The following is a 27,138-nucleotide window of genomic DNA, read 5'->3' as shown; positions in this document are numbered from 1 at the left end:
GAATGTTATTTCTGTCTGAGCTGAGAGGGAGATAGCAGGAGGCTTGGAGAGGGAAGAAGCTTGAGGTGGGTTCAGATGCCTGGGGGCTGTAAGCCAGGAGCTGCAGGAGGGTACATTATTACTCATGTCAAACGAAAATGAGAAGTCTCCAGTTGTAGAATAAAGAGTCTCCAAAAAACACACAAAGCATACACCAGAAAAGTTTCAGCTGAGAACTCTTCCTGAGTAAACACGTTCTCTGATTCTCACTGAAGTGTTGATCACCAAAGTGATTTAATTCTTTTGCAATTTATACTAGTTTTTGTTTTTATTTTTGCATCTTTTCCCAATGCTAATTGCTATATTCTCCAATACATTATTCCTTTATTCCTATTCTCCATGATGAAATGTCATTGTTATCCTTTTGTGGACCAGAGGTATTTGTGACTCTGTGTCAAGTGCTTGTCCCTAATCTAATCAGCTTAAGTCAGTTGAGAAGCTGGTTATCTTGTATAAACCATGTTTACCTATGACTGTTGAGAAAGCTCTTTAACTTAGGAGAAACTTGAATGTCACAGGTGCAATAGTTCATTTCTATTATATAATAAAGCCACCAAGCCTTTAATAATGTATTTTTTATTTAAAGAAATGACATATACACACATATATATAATTGTTGTTTTGCCATTGAAAGTAATGGCAAAAGCAGCAATTACTTTTGCACCAACCTAATAAATTCTGAAGATCATAAGCATATTTCTGAGCAGAGTAAGTATGTTGAAAACTTCAAAACATAGTTTGAAAATATAATATTGTAATAATACGATATTTGAATAGATAAATTAATGAGGTTTAGTTTATTTTTCAATGCAGGAATGTGTTTGCCTTTGACAGCTGTAGATGCTGTGAAATGTTCGGACAAAAAGGAGAAAAATGTGTTGTATTCTAATTATGGCTAATATACTTTCTTTTTCTTAATGGAAAGGGCATTATGGTTCTTTCTAATTATAAGTGCAACATGTACAGAAAATTATAAAGAAAAAAGTAAACACCATCCATAATCCTTTTAAAAAATCATTGTTATTTCCTTCTATCATTCCCTATGAATCAGCAAAATTGTATTAGGCCATATATTCCTTTGACACCTGCTTTAGAATTTTTTTAATTAAAATATTAGAATCACTTTTCAAGCCAATAAATATAGATTTAAATCACTACATAAAATACTGCCTGGTATTCCATTATATGGGTGCCATGTAATGTAACCTATTTCTTATAAAGGGACCTTTCGGTTTCCTCTGCAAACATTCTTGTACACAAATCCAAGTGTGCCTATTTAATTACTCTCTTTCGATAAATTCCTGGAAACAAATCACAGCTTCATGGAGTTCACATTTGTGTAGTTGTTTGCTTTGTGTCACCAAATTGTCTTCCAGAGCCACTAGACGTCCAGGTTCTTATTTTTTATTTGCTTTTGATAGGCCAAAAATAATGTTGATGAAGGTTTTCTATGTGAATTGACCTTGTGCATTTCATTTTTCATATATGAGTTACTTTTTAAAGGAGTTTCCCCATGGCTTTCATTGGTTCTTTCCCATAGTGTTTATAGGTTCAGAAACTAAAATGTCATAATAGTAAAATAGTTAATCACAGTATGTATGGTACCCCATCTCTTGGATTTCTTTTACTAAACACATTTTACTTTCTAACTTCACAAATAAGATGAATAAATAATAAAATACAATCTCTAGAGATGTATCTATTTTTAAATGTTCACATTATTTGGACAGGGCAATGTTTTTCATCATTGATACAAGTAAGCAAGCATGAATTAATTTATACTGTGAAATGATCTTTATAAGCAAAATAAAACACCATATTTTCTTAGCTGAGGGTTAACTCTTAAAAACGTTTAGAAAAGGTTATAAATTGGCTGGGCGCGGTGGCTCATGCCTGTAATCCCAGCACTTTGGGTGGCCGAGGCCGGCAGATTATGAGGTCAAGAGATTGAGACCATCCTGGCCAACATGGTAAAACCCTGTCTCTGCTAAAAAATACAAAAATTAGCTGGGCGTGGTGGCACGGGCCTGTAGTCTCAGCTACTTGGGAGGCTGAGGCAGGAGAATTGCTTGAACCTAGGAGGCAGAGGTTGCAGTGAGCCGAGATCGTGCCACTGCACTCCAGCCTAGTGAAAGAGCGAGACTCTGTATCAAAAAAAAAAAAAAAAGAGAAAGAAAGAAAGAAAGAAAATGTTATAAATTATCTTCAACAATACCATAATGAATAGCATCTTGTCTGGAAACCTAGTTAAAATGCTACTTCAGATATAGGCATATTTTAGTCATTACTTAATATAATAGAAGTGTATTCCTAAGTCTCGTTTGTTTTCTGTCCTTCTGAATGTACTTTTACAAATAATCTTCTACTCCCTTTTCTCTTTCTTCTTTCTCCTCTTCCTCCTCCATTACTCCCTTTCAGCAACTAATTAGTATATTTAGTTATCTTATGTGTAATATGGGTGGTGCATTTTGTGGTACTAATTGAACTTTACCATTGACACTATTTGGTTAGGTTACCTGGCTTTAATGGCATTGAACCAAAGGAATGACAGATTCACTGCATATACACTGCCACTTCCTGCATCATGCTCTGTGTCCATGAATCACAGCACTCTTTATCACTGCACTCAGACCTTGCCTCAGAATTCTTCTCCATCCAACATTCTTGAAAGCCCTTATTATTTGATCAGAAGTACACAAGAGGGAATTTTCCATTCTTATCCTATGATCTAGCTATGCTGGATCAAAAGATATAAATAAGTTCATTTAACTTACAAGGATGAATTTTTATCTTTTGAAAAGATAAATTCCGTAATTTTACTGGGTCAACTATCTACAGCCAAGAAACACAACTTATGACCACTGCATAGTGCCAGAGAGTTCAAAATCTTAGAACCCTGCATTTTAACATTCAATATATTTTTATGGTCTTTCCAGACAAAGTTGATCTCCTGATAGGAGAAAATCTCTGTCCAAGCTATCTAGAAACAAAATGCATATAATTTACTTTTTCACTCATATCTTTCTCACCAGCACTAATTTATCATCCTGTGACATAAGAAAATAAGCACCTGGGCTGCTTTCCTGTCCCCTTGTTTTCACCCAGGCATTAGGTTTACTTGTTACAATATTGGTGTCTTTCCTGTGCAAATAGTTTTCTCATTTTTTTTCTCTCTCCCTTTCCACACCTGCCACCCATGTTAACTTCCTTCCATTCAAGAACCACTGCACTTCATTTACCAAAGAATGTATAATTGAGCAAGTTTCCTGTTCAAGAAAGCTGATCAGTTATACATTACCTCCAGTCTTAAATGAGGGAGGCAAAGTGGTCCTTACCTAAAGATAAACTGGCTGTGGAATTCGTGAAGACCCACAGAGTGTTTCTATGGTTTTCAGGGCACTAGAAAGGCTAATATAAAATAGTGGTTTGTCTGTCCTCTGTCCCCACAGGAATATATTTTTCACTGACATGCTTTTGTACAAACACAAGATTTTACTGTTGTTTGATGATGGTGATGTCATCAGCAACTGTTCTCTTCTACTCTCCAGCCTTACTTTCCAATCATTTTTTTGGTCCCTCTTCACATTATTATTGTTATTATTATTATCGTTATTTTGTACTTTGTCTTCTCTATTCTTCATGTTTTTTGTCTCTCTCTAATTTCAGTATTAAAATGAATGAGAGTAGGAAGATTAGGAGAAATGAAGAAAGCAATAAAGCAACTGCTATTTTAGTTGGAGAAAAACATGTAAATGTATGCACGTAATTCAGTGTACGCAAGCAATAACATAGTGAATTTAACAGTAATAGAGTGATGGCTCCTAAAGGAAGTAGTTAACTATCCTATTATTGATCTCTCCAGATAACAAATGTACATTGTCTTAAGTTTAATCAGAAAAGGAATACATAGGATAAGACTGATTTATTTATACGTAGAGTTTCATTGCTCTGAGCCTTAAATAAGGCAACTTCTTAATTCGGAGTTTCTCAGTGTTATGCAGAATGGCATTAATTGTCTTAACTAGATTCAACTCACAGATGCAAGCTTATGACCCTCACAATCCTTAGGTATTTGGCTAGAGCAGCACCCACCAATAGGAAGAATAAAGATTGTTGACAGTAGGGCCTTTGACTGCATAACCTTCTCCATCTTAACCTATTAAAATACTGTAAAATACTGTTTGAGATCTGGCTCAAGTGCCCACTCCTTCATGGCAATTTCACTGATATCCCATCAGCTGAATTTTCTATTTCCCTTTGCAGCCCACAGTACTTCATTTCCTCTCATTTTATTGGCATGAATCACCTTCTGTTTCATGGTGGAGAAAGAACTATGGTTCTGGCAGAGTTTAAATAGCATGTAGGCATTCAGTAAATCTTTACTGCGTGAGACAATGAACCAGAATGCAGATCTTCTTGATAAACCTTCATTTCCATGTGGATTATCACTTTTTTTGAAAATGAAAATAATGTATACTTCTGGTTATTTATACCTCTTATTGAAATTTTAATCATACATATATATGATTCACATATATAAAAATGGCTGTGTGTGTGTGTTTTTATATATATATATGGGATATGTGTGTGTATATATATATTTATTCACACACACACACACACACATCCTAATCCGTGCTTCAGAAATTAAGCAAGATATTTGAGAATACGCACACACACACACACACACCCCTTTGATTTTTAAACAAATTTTATGTATGTACTCATAGTGTGTACTAAAAAAGTTGATTTTGAAGATAGAGGATTTTTTTTCTTGCATAAACATGAGCTGAGTGTCTACTATATTCCAAGCACTTGGCTAGTCACTCTATAGTTTTTAATGACATTCTGTTTAATCTTGAGAGCATTCTTTCTCTATAAAGAAGAAATGAAAATAAAGATTTCACAAAAGGTATTTCCCTGATCACAGGTTTTCAGGAGGTACAAAGTGGATCCCCTCACAGGTCTTTTTTTATCCTGCTGATTTCAACTTCAGGAAGAGGTTGTCTCAGTCTGGGCCATTTCTGCCTAAAGGTTTGCTTTTTTACTCTCAATGGTCAGGTTCAAAGGATTCTGTCTCTCTCTCCTCCTCAGCCCCCATGCACTCACACATGCACAAAATTATTTTATCCATTTGGTTACAAACTGAGATTAGGTTAGTTACTTTCCTGGTAAGCAAATGTCCTTTTCTTAATCTTTTTTATTGAGTCTATCTGATATAAAGCATCAGGACCAAGTTAGAGTGTTAAGGATCAAAATGTTGCAACTGTTAATGTTTCTAATTTATGTTGTATTATTAATTAGCAGGATCTATTTTACATAATTGCAGTGATTATCTTGTACTGTCAATGAACTATTTCCATCAAATATATCAGGATCATCTGTGATACTAGCGGCCTGTTCTGAAAATTGATCAGCCTTAGGGCTAGTCACATTTTTCTTGTATCTTTTTCCTGCATTGACTATAATATGCTTTTCCATCCATCCACTTCTTGATCTTATTGGTTTCAGTCAGTTGTAGTACCGGGAAATAACAAACCTTTTACTTTGAGGATCAGATATGTCAATTTCCTGTGGATTATTTGATTTCCCCACACTCATGCTATAGAAAAGTTGGTAATGATCACATTTAGTAGAGTGAGGTGTAAGTGAAACATGGAAAGGTTGAGAACTGTTTGCATGCTTCTCTCTTTCACGTTCCTGTTTAATGTCAATGAAATCAAGATTCAAGTGGCAAACATGGTCCTTTGAGATTTGCAATTTGAAAATCCTAATCCATGCTTTAGAAATTAAGCAAGACATTTGAGAATTTCAGCTGAAACCATTAATTCCATAATCTCATAGGAGTAATTTACAGGGGAACATTTAAATTAAAATATATTTTAAAATAGATTATTTATGCCAAATGTATCAAATCAATTCAATACTTTATTGCAGTCACTTAATTTTTTTTTCCAGTGGATATTTCTAGCTAATGGGAGAAGAAGTAAAGTTGCTGGGTAATTCAGGTACCAAAAACAGATGACGAACAGCCCCACTCTACTGTCCTCTTTCTGGGAAACCACCACTGAATGGATAGGTCATTTTATTTTTGCAAAGTGTAGATGCTTATATAACCAGTGTAATGTTTAATTTTATGTAGCAACTAGGATAATACATGGTACCCAGACGTTTGGTCAAATATTATTTTAGATGTTTCTGTGAAGGCATTTTAAAGATGAGATTAAGATATAAATTAGGAGGCTTTGAATAAAGCTGATTACCATCCATAATGTGGGTAAGGCTCATCTAACCCATTGCAAGCTTTAACAGGTAAAGACTGACCTTCCCAGAAAAGAAGTAATTCAACCAGCAGACTGCCTTTTGACTGAAACTGTGTTCTTGCCTCGGTCTTTAGCCTGCTACCCATCCTGCAAATTTTTGACTTGCCAAGAATTCACAACTGTGTGAGTCAACTCTTTAAAATAAACCAATCTGGCTCTCTTCATAGACAGGCGCACACACACACACTTACATCCTATATGTTCTGTTTCTCAGAAGAACCCTGTTTTATACATACAGACTTAGATAACTAAAATAAACCAATGTCATATGGTTGCAGTTTTAAAACTCTAGAATGATTTAGTCAGTCCTTAGGATTTAACTAATAATATGAAAAATTGATATTGAAATTTTTAGAAATTACCAATGTTCATTATTATCTTTATTTCATTAAAACATTTCAGATATTATTTTTAGTATGGTAATGTTAAGTCTATAAAAGCATAGAATTTGAAATTATATTCTCTGAATCTAACAAATACTTCAAATATATTACTAAAAATGCTTAATCATTTTCTTCAGCTTATTTGGTTTGTGGCATCAAGATGTAGTCAACTCCCCAAGCAAAAATTCACTTTCCAAATTTCACAAAATGTCATTCTTATCTATAAAAAAAAAATGATATTGAACTTCTCTTTCCTTTCATTATAACTGGAGAAAATATATTAAATTTTATATGCCTGATTTGGGAAATCAGTTTCTGTCTTCAATAACTGATTGTGTGTTATATCTGGGTCTTTTACAAATGAAGTGCACTTCTATTGCTTAAAAATTGCTTTCCTGTGCAACATGATGTAGTAATGAATTAAATCCAAATGAGCCTTATATTCACAGTGTCATAATATGTAACTCATCCCCTGTGGAACTTTTTTATTATCTAATACAAGGCAAGCTAATGTCTTCCTCTCATGGCTTGCTTCTCAGAAGGGTATGCAGCTTTCAGTATTAGAAATAAAGAAAGAAAACTATGATTTGAAATCAAATTATCTTTTTATAAACTCTCTGAATCACAGAGAGCACCTTAACATGTCCTGAAATATGCAAATCTAATTCTGATAGAACAAGAAACAAAAGAAGCAGTTCCAATTCTATGGAGTACATTTGTATCTGTGAGAATAAAATGAAACTGAACATTTTTCTTTGAACAGAAATGTGTGCAGGTGATTTTACCTTCAATAAAAATAAGACAAGTGTGGGCGTTTTCTCTCTGTTTCTTCGCTTGGTTTCATCATATTAACTCTATTCTGTAGGGAATAACTTGTAAGATCAGCTTGTACCAATATTGTAGTTCAAGCTGCTACATAGATTTAAAAGCTCTAATTTATTAGCCTGATAATTTTTGTAATTTGATGAAACACATCAGATGTTCCCTTACTGTAACTTCCTCAGGCTTATCTGGAAGGTATATTTTAATTTAACTGGATATTTCAACATGTGTGTTGCTATTTCATGTGGGTAAAGAGCAAAGATAGACAAATATTTATTTTAGTCCATTGGGACAGACAAGAAATATTGTGTCAGGTTTTTATAAGCTGTTATTTCTTGTGATTCCTGAAGGTTTTTCTCTTGGGGTGGCCTGGGCAGATTTTTTTTTTTCTTCATCGTGTTCGTGTTCACGGTAGCTAGATCTGAGTCAATTGCTGCTGGGTATAACATGTGGTCCAGATCTAAGCCTTTCCTCCACTTTCTTATTTTAAGTAGAGAACAAATTCCTATAAGATCTGTTTTTGATGGTTTAATTTTTAAATTATATTTCAATCAAATAATTAAAATCACAGACAACCATAAACAAATTATCTGTCTATGTAGAACAGTGCAAGGGAGTTAGAAGCAAGGTCAAAGCTATAAACTGTTATGGGGGAAAGTAGACACCTCAGCTTTCTAATTTAATGATTTATGCTGTTCTTAATCAAATTTACATTCCAGTTTAAAAATAACACCTAATATCCTATCATCACAAGACACATTAAAGGCCCCATTTAATGCCAATATATTTATTCATGTTAACAAATATTTACTGAGGGCCTACTGAGTGATGAGTACTGAGCTAGGTACTACAGACAAAGCACTGAATAAAATACACAAGATACCTGCATTTATGGTATTTATGTTCCCATTGGTCAAACTTAGACAATAGGAACATACTTGTTTATATAAACAAAACACAATGACACAAAATTACTCATTGTTATAGGAATAAAGGAAGGAAAGAAAGGAGGGAGGGAAAGAAAGAGGGAAGAAATATAGTTTGCAAAGGTATCTGGGTGATTATTTGGGATGAAGTGGTCAGTTCAACTACAAATGAACACCGTGCTCTATGACGGTGGATCAGCCCCTCTTCGCCTCTTCAGAGATTCTAGGATTACCTGGCAACTCACTGGCTGGCAGAGCCTGCCCCACCTCTTAACTTCGCTGAATGCCATAGAGCTGTTTCTTTACTAATTTATTTGGTTTTGGCCATCACACTTACAAACAATAACAAAACAAACAAAACAAACCCACTTGTAAAGAGCAAGTTCAATAGAAAGGGCAGAGGAGGCCACGTTCTCCCCTCTTGCTGAATTTCTATTCATTTGTAACATTCCACGTGGAATTTTATTCTTCCAAACAAGCATCACTGCTCCATTCCTACCTCTCTCTTTAAAAATATTAAAAGTACAGTAATTGATTTAAAGTTCTACTTTTCTTCTCAAAGTAGCCTCACTTCTACGGATTGCCTCATCACTTTCAGTTATTGTGTTTTGGGGGATTTTCCCCATAAATTTCACATTACATACAGAACTCATATGGTATGCGTAATAAGAGAAATATATTTCTGATTCTTCAGTCCTATTCTAAAAGAACCAAGTTAAGGATGATACATTAATCCTAGATTCTTGATTTCTTCATTTCATTTTAATCAGTTGCAATCATTTAAATTAGTTGAACTTTGCTAATTATATACAATTATGATATGATGACCAGTGGTGTATGTTAACTTTTTAAAAATGCAAGCCATATTAGTGAGGAAAATTCATTTAGAGACACGGAAATTAAACAAAGATGTTAACATCAATTTTCCTAGTATCAATTTATACTGCAATTTCAGCTCCTCATTATGTATAGGGGCAGGGTTTTGGGAAGGCATTCTGCTGTAGCCTTTTCAGTTGCCCTTTTGACAACTTATGGCCAAAGTGGGAAGAAGTTGGGGCCAGAGGATTTAACAACATTCAGTGTGTTCTCAGAATTGAAAGAGTGGTACTTCTGTGGTAATCATGAAAGCAGAAAAGATAGTGATTGCTGATAGCAATTTTAATTTCAGAAATAAAATTATTTTTCTATTTGGAAATCAGAGCAAACTAAATAACCAACAGTACTGATATTACTACAATAACCTATAACCAGAAAGAGAAATTTGGGGATTGTGGAAAATGTCGCTTAGAAAATAATTTGCTGATTGGTTCAAGAAAAAAGATGTGAAAATAACACAGGATGACCAAAAACGTTTAGTAAATCCAGGTAACAATTTGGGGTCAAAGAAACAAGATAATGACAAGAGAAACAAAATGAATTAAAGTTTTTATTTTTTCTACCTGATAGTTCCAGAGGGTTCCTGGAATAAGTGCACCTGGGTTAGAAAGTAATCTAGGACCACAACATTACCCTAGTATCTAGTTTAGAAAATTCTTAGAGGAAGGGAAGAAAAAAAGCTACACTGTAAGCTAATGGAAGAAAGAGTCAACAACAGTGCAGTTGAGAAATTACCATTCAGCTACTGAAATCTGAGAGGCCACCTCCCATATCCTGTGTGGGGCTATGTCCAGGTACGGGGAAGAAGGTGATTCTTTGCTCTAGGGAATATTTATCCAACCTAAGTCCGGATCTGGAAAATGAATAATAATGTGGATTGGAAACCAAAAAAAAGCTACAAAACTTAGAAGAAAATCGAACACAATTCTAGATCTCCCTTGACCTTGGAAAGTTGACCAGGACTTTCCAGAATCTGTACAGAAGCTGTACACTCAGTGTTTAATAGAATTAAACACAGACTTTTTTGTGTGTGTATTAACATAACTGTATCATAGGAGTATTTATGTTTAGTGTTTCTGAAATTCTCTAGAGTTCTGGGAAATAGGAACATGCATCTAGAACTATTGTTGAAATACCAACTCAGGAGCTACAATGGTAACCTCGATATCAACTTATGATCTTTTTCAGATAGCTACTAACAGAATTTTTAGGAAAATAAAATAAATAAAATTTAGAAACTGGTTTTCATTTGCTCCTGAGTTAGTTGTACCCTAAAGCAATGGCTCACACTTCAGTGATGGTCTACACATGCCATTAGCACAGATCACTTCCTAGGATGTTTAGACGTAGTTTTCTCTTGATCCAATGCTGCTGCCTTCTCTAGTCAGACAGTCAGGAAAGGGAAAATTAGGGTCATTCTACATATATTCATATTCCCTGTAGTGCCAGTACTATATTTCAGTATGGGCATTTCATGTTCTTGTGAAGATTTTAAATCAGGGGAATTTATATAACAGCAACACAAACAATTTAGAAATAGACTTGAAATTGGTCTGCTTGGGATCAAATTGCAACTCCATTACATCCAGCTAATGTAATGGATGATCTTGAACAATATTCTTAAATTTACAGTGACAGTTTCCTCATTTTTAATATGCAGCTAATAATGGTCCCACCTTCAGATAAATGCATACATATATAAACAAGATTTAGATGAGAACCTGACACATAGTAAACAGTATTACCTGCTATTTATTATTACATTATTTTTGTTAATAAAAGATCTTCAGCCATTCTCCATTGGTAATTCGTCATTGAACACCATCCTTAGTAGGTGGGCTTCTTGGAATGTTGCCCAACCCATGTCTCTTCTTGATCTTTCCCGCCTCCCCTCAACTTTACATTCTTTTCCCCAAATTCTTGTTAATATATTTTTTCCTGTTTCTTCAAAGTCATACTATTAGGGTCTCATGTTCCATATTCCAAGTATTTTCCTGAATAAAGTTCTCTCTCTCTAAAAGTTTTGATGACAACTAAGATAACACTCTTTAACCAAGTACATAATCGTATTTGTAAAGTAAATTTTTATGCCGCTTTATAAGTAAATCCAAATACTTTAGGTCCTAACACATATTTAGGGGCAATTCAGCCAGCTTACTGAGTGATACTCCTCTATCATGACATTAGCTAGATAATTCCTATCTGGCATTAGGCAGATAAGAAGCAGAGGCCCATTCTTCTCGATTCATACTTTAAAGACACATAAACATCCAGATGTTACATAGAGATGGCAATTTCCAGTTACAGAATTATTAATAATTTAGTTTAATTAAAACATATTGAATGTCTAATCTGTACTTGGCATTCTATTAAATGTAAAATTTAGTTAATATAAAGATGGATAGATCCTTTAGGAACATGCACTCTTAGGAGAGTTACATAAATTTCTAAATAACTGTAATATAGGCATAATGACATCAGTGCAAAGATTGTAGGAGAGAAGGATAGAAATTCTGGTGGGGTAGAGTCTGTAGGTGCTTTCCTGAAAAGATGGGCATTGAAGGTTATAAAGGGTTTGGGCATATTAATACATAGATATGAGACATGACTTCCAGAAAGTTTGAACAAAGACAGGGAGGTAAGAAAGCACAGAAAAGTAAATGAGGGTTGTTGTGACTGTGCGTTTTTTGACAAGAGATTAGTTTGTAAAATATCAGCTTTCAGAAGTAGATTAGGATAATTTCATGGAAAGTTTTGGAGAAAAGTTGATGGTTAGAATTTGATTCTGAATACAATGAGAAATCAGCAAAAGATTCTGAGTAGGAAAATTGTAAGATCAGACAGAGTAACTCTCAAATGATGTATTAGAGACTGAAAACAAGAAGGACATTGCAGAGCTGGTTACAGGTGTCCCTTTCATAGTAGCCACTTCATAAATATTCATCAAATGTATGGTCAGTGAGGTATGTGCTGGTAGAGTATCCATGCAGAGGTATAGACAGAAAGACAGATGCCAAAATGAGTGGCACAGTACACAAAATTGCTTTTAGATTTTAATGAAAATCTCCTGCCCAATTTTGATTAAAACTAAAATCCTTGGGTTTTAGAATAACAGCATCTATGTCGGTTTTTCTTGCTAAGATTCTATCAACGTCTTTGAAAGGTCCCTTATTTTGCCGAGCTACCCAGCTAACAAGTTAGCTTGCTGTAGTTTCTTGGTTAGGTACAGAAGACATGAGATCCATGGGTCAAAGATGAGAGAGAGTTTATCACAGAAGAGCAAGCAGCATAAGAATCATGTTTGCAATACTGTTTTGATCCCCATTTCCCACAAGTGATGAAAAGAGGCTAGTTGGGCCCTGAACATGCAGTGGTTGTTTAAGAGGAGAGGAAATTTGTGCTTAAGGATCCTGCTGGACAATCAGCATACCTACCTATTGCTCTTGAGGGAGATACTATATTCATCTTTTCAAAATTGTAAACAAACCCAGCATTTTCTCTGGAGAAAGCACTGTCTCTGTTTTTCGAGACTGTTTGTTACATACACATTCTTAGAAAGATAGTCTTGAAGAAAGGTAGTTTGTGCTTCTGCTCACGGGACGTGTAAAAAAGTGAAAGAGAGTCTCACATAGAATCAAGTGTTATTTTGTCTCAAATTTGTCAGGTCTTAATAATTTACTTTAATGTATTTAATACCTGCTTCATGCAAGTACTGTTTGTTAGGAAGTAGGAGTGGAGGTCTCAGAGGAATATAGTACAGTCTCTGGTTTCCAAGAGCTGAAAGCCTTAGTGAAGGATAGGGAGGAAAATATACCCTCATAGTGGAAGCCGACAGTCATAATTGTACTAATGCAGATATAGACAAAATGCCACCTGGAGAAACAGAAGAATTCTCATTGGAGGACTATTAAATCACATGGGTGTGGCAGTATTGATTGTTAACACTTGGATTTAGCATTACAGCAAAAATAACTTTAATAAATCAAACCCAACCTGAGAAAAAACCTGGGACCATCTGGGAGGGATAGAGAATACTAATATTTGGAATTAGGATTTCTGCTATAAGGTAGCCACTTAGGCTATGCGGAATGTGCATTATTAGGCTGAAGTAAATCTATTATATCTTTTATTGTCCTAAATATATAATGATTTTCTAAATGTACACTAAACATATAAGTGTTTTACTTAGAGTTACTTAGAACATTGCAAAACTAACTAGCTATTCCTTATGATACTCTGATGAGGCATTACTAACCACCAGGTGGCAATTAAAAATAATGAGGCAGACTATTACAACTAAATGGATATTCTAGGATATGTTCTAGAACCTAAACCTTTTAGCCATGGTTCAAATGTCACAGTAATACAATGGGACTTAGAAAATCTTAGAGTGAAAATTATGCCTACGATATGAAAATTGAGACATTATTTATTACATAGTGCTTGTTTGTGGGATGGGAGGCTTAGACTCATTACAGTATATAAGCAAGGAAAAAAGTTTATAAGGTGACATTTATTGGCTACAGTAATTCATTTTGGCCAATGCAAATCACAAAAGAAAACTTTATAGTTTTGTTTTCTCTTTACAAATTACATTAGTAGTTTAACTAATCTGGGTCCTTTCCTAGATATATATGGTAAACTAAAATAAATATCTGAAACTGAAGCACTTCTAAACTTAGTTTTAAATGAAAAACAAAGATGATAAAATGTCACAGACTAAATGATAAAATATGTCTATCAACCTACTTAACCTGCCATCATATTTTTTATACACTAGACTTACGTTTTCAGAAATAAATACATATTCCTTCATAGTTCTTAAAATTACCACTGACTCCTAGACATAGAATTTTTGCTTCTGAGAGTAGAGCTTGCCTTGTCTGTCATAGGCCTAGCAAGCAGACAAACATAATTTATTTATTTATTGTGAGCATTGATTTGTTATGCTTGTGATGTTTTTTCAGTCAAACTCCATTATTGATGTCACAAAGGTTAGGTGCAGTTTTTTGACATGTTGGTACCAAAATCTCTCTGAGGAACATGACAATTAGCATATATATATAAACTTGATTTTATTTTTTTTAATAAAAGACACTAATGAAACACTGTTTACAAGTCACATGTAAAACTCTGAACATTTGCAAATAGCAGATAACATGTATATCCTAATAACACTTTCTTACCCAATTTACAAGTATAATGTTTGTGTAAAAGAGAATGCTATTAAGCAGCAAATGTAAATTTCTTCTATATTTTGATGGGTTAAGAATCCACTTAGAAAGTATTTGCTAGGCGTATGGGTTGTGAAACTCTCAAGGTCAGTAGATGAGGAGGAGGTAATGAATGGTATTTCTGCTTGGATGGGATATTTCCTTATTTTGCTTCTTTCAAGTCAGATTTAAGAATTTCATCGTTCTGAATAGCTCAAAATGTTCCTCTAAGTCTCGATAGTAGCAATAGACAGATCACAGAACTAGAATGAGTTGCGTGATTGTCGTGTATCAATAATGAGTATGCTAGTGGGGCTTTGGATCATTAAAAAAATAATTAAAGCATAAAAATAAATAAAATAAAACTAGCCTTGGGAAAAACAATAAATTATCACTTTGTAATCACCAAATGATGTGCTTTAATGAGAACAGCAGGCAGGAGGTGGTAAACAAATCATTAAATTGTGAAAAGACCAGTCAGCACATGGTATAGTGGTGCCACACACAAGAGAACAATAACTTACTCAGTTGTCTCTTTTATTCAATACTCTATAATGTCTAAATCAAAGTTTCTAATGCATTTTAAAAAATGCAAGTTATAAAATTCTGCAATAGAGTTCTGGATCAGTAAGCACTGTCAGGATAGATTATAGTTCTGCACAATCTCTGCTGTAACAATATCATGATGAATGGAGAATGACACCAGCTGCCCATTTATCTCCTAAGATTGCTGCTTTGATGATATTGATTATTTCTGGGGCTTCTTAGACTCAAAATTATGGCTCTGGTACTCAGATATCTGTTTTGCAAAGTATGTTCTTAATATGGTCCATTTTTTCCCCTTTGGCTAAGATGTGCTGGTCATCAGGTAGCAAAAAATTAAATCATTGCTTATTAGAACATGTGAGGATTTTCACAATTAGAATATATTAACTTTGTTTCATTTACAGAATAAGCCCAAATAAATAAATTGTATTTATACATTTTTTTCCAGTGGACATTATTGACCATATGCTTACAGTGCAATAAATATTGAGGCACAGGAAATTTTAAAATACCTGAATTAGATTTACTCATTTCAAAAAGCTTAGAAACTATTAGGAAGTATGGGATGAGAAATAATAAATAATAATATTCAACAAAATGATAAAGTTTGAATAAAGTGTAATAAAACTAAACAGTATAAAAACATCTAACTAGAAACTAATAAAAAAGCTTTGATGAACAGGAGTGAATTTACAGAAGGATAACAAAAATTTGAGTTAGTTTTGAAGGAGTTTTCCAGCCAGAGACAGGTACAAATAATATTCCAGGTATATGGTCTAAAGGTATATATATATATATGCCTTACTAATATATTATATATATATGTATAAAATATATATATTATAAGAAAAATAGGAAACAGCATTGAGGATGAATTATATGAGGAAAAAGTTAAACAAGGGTGAGGGGGGTAAGGCCAGTGTTGTAACGATTCTAATTATTGCTTGCACTGCTATTGAAGGTTGAATCAATGCAAAACCCATGGAAATTGAAGGAAGGGAATGGATTTTGATGGTATTTTAGATGTACCATCAACAGTATTTGCTGCTTTAGCACTGGGTGAAAAAGTAAAGAGCCCACTTTTTCCTGATTGTACTTTCCTAAGACTGAGGGAAAGATGATTTTTAGATCACATAATACTTATGTTCCATCTTTTCCGTGTAACCATTTAACAACCGTGCTCTGGGTTCCTACTTTCAGAAAAGTCCAGTGCTATGGAGTATAATGTAATTAAAACTCCTATTTAATATGCTATGTTTTTCTGGCACTAAAAACATAGAAATCTATTAAAACAAATCCTCTAAAAGGTACGGATTTCTAAATAGTGTTTGTAGAGGCATCTGGTCTTCTGTACCTAGCAGTTTACTCCTTTGGGACATGTTCTTAAAGCCAAGAACTTAATCTCATAAAAAAGGACTGTGTGTCGCTCCACTAAACTAGTGTTCATGCAGTTCTAACTGAACTGACAAGAGTGAAGGCCATTGAAAAGTAATGCTTGAAATCGATCAGAGATAATGAAATTGCATTGGCCCAAGTATTAATCAATTTTAATAATTGTGTGTTACAATGGTCTTGCAATAAAAAGGCTGTTATCTTCAATTCAGCTCATTTATGCTATGTCTAGATGATTGTAACACAACTGGTTGAAAGGTGTAGCTATTTTCAACACCTGTGCTGTATTCAGTTTTATTACTCACCCTTTTTGTTCTTTGAAAACCCCAAACAAAACTTGAGTTGTCTAATTGGGTGATAAGACTGTTCAAACCAATTCTTATTTTGTTGTTATATAGATATAATCTTAAAAAGTTAGTTTTCAAATAGAACAAGACTAATTTGGGCTAATAAATCAATCATTCAACAAACGATGTCTTGATTCAAAAGTCTTTCATAAAGCTATATATGGATTCATTGAAAGAATTATTGATAAAGTCATGGACATCTCTTCTTGTTTACTTGTTTATCTGATGAGTCCCCCTTTTTGCATCTACCTTTTAAGTGGTATCCTACATTCTTGTGAAATGTTATTAAAAATTAATATCTTCTAGTTTAGGTTAATATTTTCTTCTAGTTTAGGTTAATATTTTCTCTGATCCTGACTGAAGACAAGTAATAAGGTTGAATCTGTTTACATAACAAGGAACAGAAATTTACTTTATGCTTGTTTGTGGGTCTGGCCAAATGACCATACAGGTCTATTAGTGTGTTGGTGATGGTTAGGTCATCACTCACTACATACTAGTTACCTGACCTATCTTAGGTTCTCTGTCTTTGGCTTTAACAAACAATAGCCATATATGCAACTGATTAAACATTCAAGCTCACTTTGCTGTTGTCCTTGGTTACCTCTTGGCTTACAAAGTGGAGGATAAGATGTTTCACAACCAAAGCATGGGGCAAATGAATGCGTAGGGAGAAAAGCAGAAACTCATTTGGGCGCCCTGCTCTGGACAGGGAAGAGACAACACTTTCATTACTGGCCGTGGTTGCAGCTGTTCCTGCAGAATGTCCGTCCTGATTCAAGCTGCCTCAGGTAAGAGAGCTGAGGAGCACCCCCTTGTATGAAGCTAACTGGAAATAATTGTTGCTCTTATGGTAAAAGTCCGGGAAGTTCCAGCATCTAGTTAAAATGGAAACCTACATGTTCATCCACATCACACTTTTGTTTATAAATTTGGGCCAACAGGCTTCCACTATTTTAGTTAGTACCCTGGACATCCTCCCCAGGCAGGTCCTCATTCTACAGAGTACAGAGCCAAGACACCCCCAGATTCAAGATGGGTTTCTCCATATGTTCCCTCTGGCAACACTTTGGTTGACATTTTAATTTAACTAAAATGCAGTTTTTCTTCCTTTTCTTTCTCAGAATAGAAACCAGTATTTGGGGGAGATTTTGTATAAAAGACAGGACAAGCTTCCACCACTTTTTACTGGTTTCATTCTTGTATCTGTGATCTCTGCATTTCTTTTTCTTTTGCATTCTGTCCTTACTGCCACAATGGTGACACATTGTAATAGTTGAAAGGAAATAATGAAAATAATTATGCTGTCCTGAATTGGTAGTTGATTAAACCAACTTTGTATTGTTAAGGGAGCTCTGGACAGTGAATACGTGAAAGACACCTGGTGAATCCCACTTTTACAAAAGATTTTATTTTTCTGGTCATAAATAAGCCCCTGCCTATACTGATGTAAACTTTTGTTCATGATTGCCTCAGAATGGAAATAGAGGGCCTTTCTGCATACTGGTTGATTGCCGCTGGGCCACTGCAATCAACAGTGATAAGGATATGTGTTGGGTTTATTTATGCACTGGAGAAGTTTTATTGTATGAATATCCAGTGTAACTCCCCAATTTCATGTGACTGTGAACCAAGCATTCGTTTTGGCCTTGGACTTGTTTTTCTTTTAAATGCTCCTTAAAGGTGAATTGAGACATAAAATATAAAGTATATTCATGTTTATGAATAGGTGTAATGAGACATTAAATATTAACAGCAGAAGAAAGTTGACTAGAGGACTTCCAAGAAGATAACTGATTGGCATATTATTAGTCAAGAAAGAGAGCTATGAGCAGCACTACCTGATAATTGTTAGAATTTATCATCTAGTATTAATTTAGTTTATAAATTGGGGGTTTCCTGTTTAATGTGGCTTGCTTCCATCCAGGGTTTTGCTTGAAGCAACTTTATCTTTATTATCTCCTTCCACACCCTCTCTCCCCACTGGCCTCACCACATTCACTTTTTGTATTTTCCAATTAGAAGAAAAATTGATATGAACATTATCTCTATCTGTTTTGTGCAGCCATAACAGAATGTCACAGACTGAGTAATTTATAAACAATACAAATTTATTTATCATGGTTCTCAAGGCTAAGAAGTCCAAGATCAAGGAGCTGGCATCTGGTAAGGACTTTCTTGCTTAATTATTTTACATCAGAAGGTGGACAGACAAGATAATATCAGCAAGAGAAAGGCAAAAGGGAGCCAAACTTATCTTTTTATAATGAACCCACTCCTATGATAATGAACCCATTTTCATGATAATGGCATTAATCCATTATGAGGTCAAAACCCTATGGCCTAATTACCTCTTAAAAGTTCTACAGTTAATACAGTTAAAATGACAAAGTTCAACATGAGTTTTGGAGAGTACATTCAAGCCATAGCAGACATCTTTAAAAAATTACCTTAACAAATTTTAAGATAGGAAGGACAAAATCACTTGGAAGAGTTCTTAAACCAAGAGAAGACATTAGAATATGGAGATTATTGTTGATTATAAAGTGCTCAGATTTTTGAACTAAGCGATGACTAATGCAGTTCAGAACATGTATGGATGGTGGTACTAATAGATAGTAGGGCAGTGGTCCCAAGTCATGATTTCTGTCAGGAAACCTTTTTAACTTCCCAGTACTTGGCATAGTGCCTACCCACACTAGTGCTTGGGTGCTGTGCCCCAATACACATTTGACAATGTTCTTGATATACTCATTGTCCCACATTAATTACAGAAAAATGTCCAAATTCCTAATTATGGCTTCAGGTCATGACCTGGCTCCTCTATTTCAGATTTTCTCTTTCTACTGTGCCTCCAGTTGGGCTACCTGCAGTTGTCCAGATGTTCCCTACTGTTTACTTTCCATGTGCTCTTGGCTTAACCTGCTGCCTCTGCCTTACATGCCCTCATCTGTATCTCTAGTGAATACATATTAATCTTTCAAGAGGCAACTTAGGTATTTCCTCCACTGTGAAACATTTTCAAAGTCCTTACCAATCTTCTATAAAACACAATTGACCATGTTAAATTTTGTGCTCTGTCAGTATACTAGCATTAAGCACTTAAGCATTCTTGATTATCAGTTTTGTTTTCTTCAACCATACCATGTTTCTTAAGAAGAAAGCTATATGTTACTCAATTTTTGTGTTTTTTCTTTTTGTCTAAAAATGTAATAATTTTACTCATGAAGGGATAGCTTTTTCCTCTTAAGGAAAGAGAAAATAACATCAGGGTAACCATCTAAGATACTTTCTAAATCAGATTGCAAACCTCTGTTGTTTTTGCCCATCTCTTGTGTTTGTGTCTGTGTGGTTAAGTGGATTATCTAACTTGCTTCCACCTCATTTAAATATTTGACTTCTTCCGTTGTATGGGTCTCTGCCACCTTTCATGAGAATACTGAAGCTATTTGGGCATTATCAAATTCTACAATCTAACATATAACTAAGCAAGGTAATCACAGCAGTTTTAAGTTTTAAGTAACAGAAAATTCAGTTAACATTGGCTTAGACAAATAAAACAAGATGTTTGGAGTTAGGTGGTCACTGTTGTTGGTTCAGTTGATCATTGATGACATCACAAACCCATGCACATTGTGACATTGCTAGTTTCAACATCTTGGTTTTCATCCTTACACTTTTTACCTCAGGGTCATTAGAAAGCCCACTACAGATCTAGGCATCTAAGCAGGAATAAGAGAGGAAAGGCAACTCTAGCCACATTAATCACTTTAATCAGTAAGATAAATGCTTTTCCCAAATCTTTCAACAGACTTTCATTTTACATTTGGCATGTTTTTGTCATATGGCCTTCCCTAGCTGCAAGGGAGGCTTTTCAAACTTCTTTATGGAATTCAGCAAGAAAGAAAAGAGGTAAGAAAGAATGATGTGTTAAACAAGATTGTAAGCCACACATTAGCAAGGGATTAAGAAAAGTGCTTAAATTATTATCATACATGATAGAATAAGAATATATCATATGACACATTCTAACACAGCAATATGGGTGTTTCAAGAAAGAGATATCGCTATTTGGAGAGAGTATTGTGTCCAAAGAAACTTTATGAGATAATGTCCTCTCATATGGAACTTAAAGGTTAATAGAATTTCAACAGGCAGACATAGAAATAGAATTTCAACAGGAATAGACAATATATTGGAGTAGAGAGATGAGCACTAAAGTTTTCTATTTAGGGAAGATCAATCTAGTGAGCAGTTTTCAAACATGCGTGAAGTGAGTCAGAGAAATAATAGGGAGAAGTTGATCGTATAGAGTAACACTTTCTAATGGAACACTCTATGGTAATGGAAGTGTTCTATATCTGCATTGTTCAATATGGCAGCCACTAGCCACATGTGGCTACTGAGCACTTGACGTATGGCTATTGTGAAGTAGAAAATGAATTTTAAATTTTACTTATTTTCAATTTAATTGAAATTAAATTGATGGTTAAATTTCAGTTAAACTACCTGGTGACTGGTAGTTAACATACTGGATAGTACAGGGTGAAACACTGTGGGTCATTGTCAGTTGAGTTTGGTTTTTACTCTGAGAAGGTTCCAGAAGCTGCTGGAGAGTGTGAAGCAAAGGAGTGACATGATCCAAATTAGGTTTTTACAAGATCACTCTACTACTTTGTTGAAAATAGCACTAAGTGGGAGACAGCAGGGAGCCCTATTGCACTAATCCAGATGGTAGATAGTGGTAGCTTGTACCAGGATGGTATAAATAGCAGTGGTGCAAAGAGATTGGATACTTTATGTGTTTTGAAGATCAAATGAACAGGATCCTTTGATTGATTAGATATGGAATGTGAGAGAAAATAAGTGATATAAGAATACTTCTACATGTTTTGGCCTAAGTGGCTGAAATAATATATAATTTACTAAATTAGATGAGAAAGATTTAAGGAGGCACCTATTTTGTACAAGAACAGAAGCTGATATCTAGAACCTAACAGGTTTGAGATGCCTACTAGACATCCAGTAACATATGTTAAGTGCATAGTTCAGCAGAGTCTGTTTTGGAGATAGAAGTTTTAGAATTGTCAGCATGTTAGTGGCGTTTAAAGTCATGAGACTAGTGGAGATTACCAAAAGAGTACGTGTAGAGAGAAGAGAGATGAGACATAAGGACTGACTGTGACTTGAGGCATTCCAACAATTTAATGAGGCAGAACCAGCAAAGGAGACTTGAAATTGGAAGGAAATACTACTGAACTTAGAGGAAATCCAAAACAGCCAAAATTTGGAAATCTAAGAGTATGTAGTGTTCAATTTTGTCAAAATGCCCTTGCTATACATATAACAATGAGATCTGGCAATTGACTATTGGATTTAGCAAAGTGAGTGTATGTGTATGGGAGAAGGAGTAATTGGTGATTGCAACAAGAATAGTTTCTGGGGAGTAGGGAGGGCAAAAGCCTCATTGGAGTGAATTCAAGTGAGACCAGAAAAGAGGAATTGGAGATAGGAAGAACAGATAAAAGAGGTGATTGACTTGGGAAAAAAAAGCATTAGATCTAATAAATTCTGATTGTGCAGAATATGGGCTTTAATTTGATAGAGGTATTAGGGAAAAGGTACATTTTAAAGCAGACATAACTTCTTTTATTGGTTCTGGGATCAACTGAGCTGTCTCACTCACTGCACACAGTATTGGCAATTTCACTGATTTAGAGCTATCTTGTTAACTTTATCAGCCTATCAAACTGGCATTTCAAAAGTAACCGAACAATTCGATTTTTAAAATTCAATCTTAGTTCCAAGATATGTTAAAGGAAAATATGTGTATTTCAAATGAACACATGTAGCTTATTTTCTGAGAAAATGTGTAAGAATTGTATATCATAATGGAGAGTTTTATTGTCACACAAACAAAAAAATCCAAAACGTTTTTTCTACTGTTAGGCTGAGCAATTCATCAAAGAAAATGTATTTAATACATAAATTAATGATTAATGAAGTTTCCTGAAGTTGAGAGAGAAATACATGAATATTTGCAACAGAAATCTTAAAGATAGTCCAGATTTATCAAAACCAAAAGGGATTAAGTTTTTTTCCCAAGGGCATTCATCTTGTTCAAGGTACCTTTTTTTTTTTTTAAATGTTTACTAACATTCTAAAAATTAAATGTGAGTTGTTGGTCTTGTTAAAGTATCATGGTAAATGTTGTGAGTATCTACTGTAGAATATGTTAATATTCAGTTAATAGGGGTCTGAGGGGTAAAGAAAGAGTGTACTTAGGTGAATCTGCTGAAATCACCCTGAGAAACCAGGGCCATTGCTTTGAGCTTGGCCTCTCTTGAAGTAAATCTCAAGAAATGTTAGTCTGTTTGCCACTGCTCTGGGACAGCATTCACAGGTGTGCTCATGTAATGAACAGATCCCCAGATATCATGACATGTCATTCAGAAAAAGGTAAATACAATAAATATCCTTTCACTTCATTATCTCCCACCACCCCGCAAAGTGAAGCATTTTAGTTTAGGTCATATATTATATCCCAGCCTGTGGTACCTTGGATAAGTTAGAACTGCTTTGGGAATCTGTACTTCTCCTATAAGGTATCCCTGTGGTAATTTCCAAAGACTCATGAAGTTTACATAGCAAGTCTATGAATAGCAGAAATATTTACTTTCAGGACTGACATAGGACACCTTTGGGCATTATAAACTATGTTTACCTGGTTCATAGGAGGGCTTCTGCAGATATGCCAAGGGCAGACTTTTTCCAGTTATGATGTTGACCATAGTATTAACAGAATCTGAAGAGGAAGAAATGTCCCTTACTTTACTTTCAGTTAAATTATCATCTTAATTGTACATTTTCTGACCCTTATCTGGAAATATTACTATTAAGTACCCTTTACATTATTATATTTATACTGACTATACTTAAATGTAATAATTTCAGTTAGCATTATTTACTGTTCATACTGTTTTCAATATAAAATAAATATATTAATAGCTGGGCATGGGGGTGAATGTCTATATTCCCAACAACTCAGGATACTGAGGCAGGAGGATTGCTTGAGTTCAGAAGTTTAAGGCCAGCCTGGGCAACATAGCAAGGCCCTGTCTCAACATAAATAAATGAATAAATGTTATATAAGATATTTGATATAAAAATGATGTAAATAAAAACACAAAATATTAATAATAGATGTGGTATAGTGTAGTTATAGTTCATTGATTTCAATTCTGTATACTTTTATGAGTTTTCCTTTACTGCTCAGTATATTTGCATTTATAATTACAAAACACATGAATGGAAATATATTTTGTATGAAGTGTACACATCTGTGAATGTTATCATCCCTTGGCTAAGTAATATAGAAGGTTGTCAGGATTTCTCTCCTGGAAGAATTACAGTGTTATTGGAAGGCAAAATATGAATACAGAAGCATCTTAGATAATAGTTTAGAAAATTAATGCTCTTAACTATATTTTATTTAAAAGTGATTTTAATTGTGAAGAAAGTGCTCATGATTGAAATTAATTTCAATCTTTCTTTAGAAAGAAAAATGTAAGGTAAAGGTAATGGCTTTTAATCTCATATATTTGAAGAGCATGGTTGTCTAATTTTTCAACATTTGGAATAAATGATTTAATTTTCAATAATTAAAGATTAGCTACTTCAAAGAACCATAGGACCATTTGATTAGTATCATTTCTTCAATTTACCCATTTTTTTCTCTTTTGTGTTTTTAGTAGGCAATCCTATCACCTGCTGAGATTTCATTTATTTGATTTTGTTCTGTATTCTCATCACTGCACCGAAGATTGGAAATGTCCTGCTGTATTGTTTCAGTTCATTTGAAAATTGAGCAGTAGGTATAAGGGAATACAAGGAGAAATGTATTTTCAATATCAATATTTAGATATGAGTGAATTTCACAAAAGGAAGTGTTATAAAGCTCCAGTGTATTCTTTCATTTCAGATTCTTTATGATTTATATAGATTCACAGGATCAGAGGATGTTAGAAGTAGAAGAGACTGTAAATGACATCAAATCCAATATGTTTACTTTGATTTTTAAATTTATTAAATTTTATTTTTATTTAAAATATTTAACTCGCAAAAAACATATATATTCAAGATGAACTGCATGATGATTCAAGCTATGTATACACTGTGTACTAATTACCAATTTTTTTTTTTTGAGACAGAGTCTCATTCTGTCACCCAGGCTGGAGTGTAGTGGTAGGATGTTGTCTCATTGCAACCCCTGCCTCCCAGATTCAAGTGATTCTCATGTCTCAGCACCCAGATTAGCTGGGACTACAGGTGTGGGCCCCCATGTCCGGCTAATTTTTTTTTTGTATTTTTAGTAGAGACAGGGTTTTGCCATGTTGGCCAGACTGGTTGAATTCCTGGCTTCAAGTGATCTGCCTGTCTCAGCTTTCCAAATTGCCGAGATTACAGGCATGAGCCACCACGTCCTGCCACCAAAGTCAAATTAATTAACACATCCATTACTACCCACAGTTACCATTGTTTGTGTGTATCTGATGAGAACACTTAAAATCTACTTTCTTATAAAATTTCAACAGTACATTATTAACTATAGTCACTGTGGTGTACATTAGTCACCATGGTGTACAATAGATCCCTGGAGCTCACTAATCTTATAATTAAAAACTTTGTAGTCTTTGACCCAACATCTCCCCATTCCCCACCCCCATCCAGTCCTTGGCAATGACCATTCTATACTCTGCTTTTGTGAATTTGACTTGGTAGAGTCTACATAAAAGTATAAACTGTCTGTGTTTGGGTTATTTCACTTAGCATAGTTTTCCAGATTAATATATATTATTACAAATGGCAGGATTTCCTTATTTTTAATGTTGAATAATATTTGATTGTTTATCTATACACATGTATATATTATATATATATCTTACATTTCCTTTATCTATTTATCTGTTGACAGACATTTAGGTTGTTCCCATATCTTGGCTACTGTGAGTAATGCTGCACTGAATATGAAAGTACAGATATCCCTTTGAGATATCCCTTTGAGATACTAATTTTATTTTCTTTGAATGTATCCCCAGAATGAGAATTGTTAAATCATATAGTAGTTATTTTTTAACTGTTTTAGGAACTTCTGTACTGTTTTCCATAATGATTGTACCAATTTGCATTCCCAAAAATAGTGTACTTTTCTCCACATCCTTGCCAACACTTGTCTCTTGTCTTTATGATAATAGAGATTCTAACAGCTGTGAGGTAATTTCATATTGTAGGTAGGATTTGCATTTTTTTAGTGAATAGCGATCTTGTGTACCTTTTCATATACTTGTTGGCCATTTTTATGTCTTTTTTGGAGAAATGTCTATTAAGGTCTTTTCCCCATTTTTAAAATCACATTGTTTGTTGTCATATTGGGTTGTATAAGTCCTTTATAACTTTTGTATATTATAACTTCTTGTAAATTTTGGATATTAACTTCTTATCAGATATAAGGTTTAGAAATACATTTTTTCCCATTCTGTGGGTTGCCTTTTCATTTTGTTGATTGATTCCTTGCTATGGAGAAACATTTTTATTTTCATATAGTCCCACTTGTTTATTTTTGCTTTTGTTGTCTATGCTTTTGGTGTCATATCCAAAAAGTCTTTGTCAAGGCCAATGCCACAGAACTTTTTCCCTATGTTTTCCTCTAGGCATTTATGATTTCGGGCCTTACTTCGAAGTTTTTAATCCATTTTGAATTGACTTTGGTATGTGGTGTAAGACAAGGGTCCAATGTCAATTCTTTTGTCTGGAGATAGTCAACGTTCCCAATACCATATATTGAAGAAACTATCCTTTCTCTATTGTGTATTCTTGGCACCTTTATCAAATCAGTTGAACACCAGGAGGCCAACGAGTGGGTCAGATAGAATTATGTATTTGATTCTCTTTAAATCATCGAATTTGACAAATCTATGTGTCTATTTGTGGGTTCTATTCTGTTTCACCTGCATATATGTCTGTTTTTATTCTAGCACCACAATATTTTGATTACTGTAGCTTTGTAATATAGTTTGAAATCGGGACATGTAAAACTTCCAGCACTGTTCTGTTTTCTCAGGATTATTTTGGCTGTTCACTGTCTTTTATGGTTCCATACAAATTTAGGATTGTTTCTTCTATTTCTATGACAGATGCCATTGGAATTTTGATAGGGATTGCAATGAATCTGTCAATCACTTTGGGTAGTATGGACATTTCAACAATATTAA

General features: G+C 34.3%; 1 protein-coding gene across 1 annotated transcript in view; it reads left to right on the top strand.

The window, feature by feature from the left end:
* The window catches only part of NAALADL2 (N-acetylated alpha-linked acidic dipeptidase-like 2), a 733,398-nt gene that overhangs the window by 4,261 nt on the left and 701,999 nt on the right, over positions 1–27,138 (top strand). The gene's annotated exons all lie outside the window — the stretch shown is intronic.

Source organism: Colobus angolensis, unplaced genomic scaffold (genome assembly GCF_000951035.1).
Source record: "Colobus angolensis palliatus isolate OR3802 unplaced genomic scaffold, Cang.pa_1.0 Scaffold228, whole genome shotgun sequence".
NCBI lineage: Eukaryota > Metazoa > Chordata > Mammalia > Primates > Cercopithecidae > Colobus > Colobus angolensis.
This window is presented reverse-complemented; position numbering and strand designations above follow the sequence as displayed.